Here is a 3,026-nt window from a genome sequence, read left to right as displayed (position 1 = left end):
GGTGAGCTCAATGCACATCACCCACATTGGGGATGCAAAGACGTACGGTCAAGAGGATGCCTCCTTGACGAAGCACACACCACAGACCTCAAATTAACATATGGCGCCAACGATACCAACTGCCACACCCTCCATTAAAACCAGCATGGGCAACTGGGGCCTTCATCCAGAGTGTCAGTGCGACTCTGTCCAAAGAAGCAGCGACCATTATCCAGTATAACACTTGACGTAGGGGTGAAAATGTGCCACATTCACAAAATCAGGGTTTCAGGTTGGGACCATTTCCGTGATGCACTTGAGTCTGCAGAATGTAAAGGTGTTGAAGAATCGCTAGCAACACGCATCCTTTACAGACTGTAAAGAGAGACATGCGAACTAGAGTTTACTGGGGCAACATATCCAGCCCTGACAAGCACCTGCCGCAACTCTGGGGTGAGCAAGCTGTAGCATCGCCAAGAAAAGCCAACCTACAAGCAGCGCCCCCTAGGCGCATTACGGAAGAATCCTGGTGCGACAACTGGGCTGAGAGCAGGAGGGCCAGGAGAAGCGCGGCCCTCGACACGGAGTAGAATAAACGTTCCTTTGAGTTTTATCCGAGTCCAGTCTTCTTATCTTGAACACAGATAACTCCCTCGCCGGGAGCAGACATTACAAACTGGCGACGAGGATCATTCAATTTTAAAAAGCCCGCAGGGCACCAGAAGAGGCCAAGAAACAAATTAGCGGACACCAATCAAGAAAAAAAGCCACGCAAGATGGAAGCCATGCTTCCCGCCTTCCCGCTATTCGACCCGTACTCGGACCCGACGTCGCTCGCCCAGCGATGGACGAAATGGCAAGCCCGTTTTGACAACTTTCTACTAGAAGCAAACATACAGAATGCAGTCCGCAAACGCGCTATGCTGCTACACTACGCAGGAGATGCGGTGCACGGCATTTTTCTGACTCTTCCGGATCGAGGCACGGACTATGAAATGGTAGTCGCGAAGATGAACGCACATTTCGCACCAACAAAGAACGCGGTCTACGAGAGGCATGTTTTTCGTCAAGCAAAGCAAAGCTCCGAAGAAACAGTGGACCAATTTCAAGTCAGACTCAGAAAGTTGGCTGCGACATGCGAGTTTGCGAACGAAGAACAATAAATCGTATCGCAAGTGATAGAAGGCACCAATTCAGCTAAGCTGCGCCGCAGTCCTCTACGAGAGCGCGATGTCACGCTGGAGAAACTCATGGAAATAGGCCGCAGCCTCGAGACAGCAGAATTTCAAGCAACCACCATGGAATGCCGCGAGTGCGTCGAACTTGTGCAGAAAGTCACAAAGAAGAAGCAGTGGCGTCGCAATGCGTCTTCGAGCAACCAGTCAGAACACAAGCTGTCGACCAATCGTCCAGAGAACAAGTTGAGAAGTGCAGCTGTTGTGGAGAAGCGTGGCCTCACAAAGGAGGGAAATTGAGCTGTCCAGCATGGGGAGCTACTTGCCACAAGTGTCAAAACAAAAACCACTTCGCCAAGTTCTGCAGACAAAGACCTACTGTACACTCTATTGACGTCACGGGCACACCCGTAAGCACACAACAGGACACAAGCGTGGAGGATGGCGTTTTTCCCGTGCAGAGTCACAGGCAAGAATTACCAGTGGTAACAGTCAAAATCAACGGCACACCACTTCAGTTTTGTGTAGACTCTGGAGCAGGTGTCAACGTCATCGGAGAGACAACGTGACAAAAGCACCTACAGACGACGCAGCTAGAGCACATAACCACAAAGTTGGTACCATATAGAGCCACCCAAGAAATCCCAGTCATAGGAAAGTTCTCTGCAACGTTCCGTGCTCTAGACCAAGTCATCGAAGTGACAGTATACGTCGTAAAAGGGACACATCGATCGCTTCTGAGCTACAAGACAGCTTCTGATCTCAAGCTCTTCACAGTAGTTTAGCTGGTCACAGAACACAGTAGTGTCGACGCAAAGAAAGAGTTTCCGAAGCTCTTTGGCAAGGTTGGTCGGCTCAAGAACTTTCAAGTCAAGCTGAACATCTAACAAGACGTCTAACCGGTCGTGCGACAACACCGTAGCATTCATTTCCAGATGAGAAAAGCGCTGGAGACCGAGCTCACACGCCTGGAGGAGCTAGACATCATAGAGAAAGTAACCAGACCAACACCTTGGGTGTCCCCGATCGTCATTGTTCCCAAACGCCATGATCCCAATGCAGTCAGAATGTGTGTCGACATGCGAGAAGCCAACGTGGCCATTGCTAGAGAAAGACACGTCATGCCCACAGTAGAACATCTTATCAGCATTCTGAACGGAGCTACCTACTTTTCAAAGTTTTACGTCAAAGAGGGCTAACATCAGCTCGAGCTTGCTGAAGAATCCAGCGTGATGACGTTCTCTACCCACTGTGGTCGGAGGAGATACAAAAGGCTATTGTTTGGTGTCAACGCCGCCGCAGAGATTTTTGAAGACACCATAAGACAAGTACTTCCGGATGAGAACGGAATCATCAATGTCAGTGACATCCTCATGTCTAGACGCACCATAACAGAGCACGACCAAAGACTGCGTCTGGTGTTGAAGGAACTGGAAGATGCCGGGCTGACTCTGAATGAAAACAAGTGCGTCCTAGGCACTAACAAGCTGAAATTCTTTGGACACGTCTTTTCATCTTCAGGAGTCAATGTGGACCCAGAAAAGGTTAAAGCAGTTGCCAGAATGGCAGAACCAAAAACCCCTACCGAGGTTAGAAGCCTCCTCGGCATGGTAAACTATTGCTCTAGATTCATTCCTCGCTTAGCCCGGATGGTGGATCCATTGAGGAAGCTCACACATGCCGGCACAAAATTCTGCTGGAACGAAGACCACCAGAAGGCCCTAGATGACGTGAAGAAAGAAATATCTCGAATGCGCACCCTGGCATACTTCGACGGCACAAAAGAGACCCACGTCATCACTGATGCTGGACCAGAAGGTATAGCGGGAGTGCTGGCTCAAGAAGATCCAAGCGACAAAAGCCGCAGCATTC

The 3,026-nt window shown here is 49.9% G+C and overlaps 1 pseudogene; it reads left to right on the top strand.

The window, feature by feature from the left end:
* The first annotated feature begins 755 nt into the window (after nt 1–755).
* Nucleotides 756–1,454, top strand: LOC126539827 (uncharacterized; annotated as a pseudogene).
* The last annotated feature ends 1,572 nt before the right edge of the window (nt 1,455–3,026 follow it).

Source organism: Dermacentor andersoni, chromosome 2 (genome assembly GCF_023375885.2).
Source record: "Dermacentor andersoni chromosome 2, qqDerAnde1_hic_scaffold, whole genome shotgun sequence".
Lineage (NCBI taxonomy): Eukaryota > Metazoa > Arthropoda > Arachnida > Ixodida > Ixodidae > Dermacentor > Dermacentor andersoni.
This window is presented reverse-complemented; position numbering and strand designations above follow the sequence as displayed.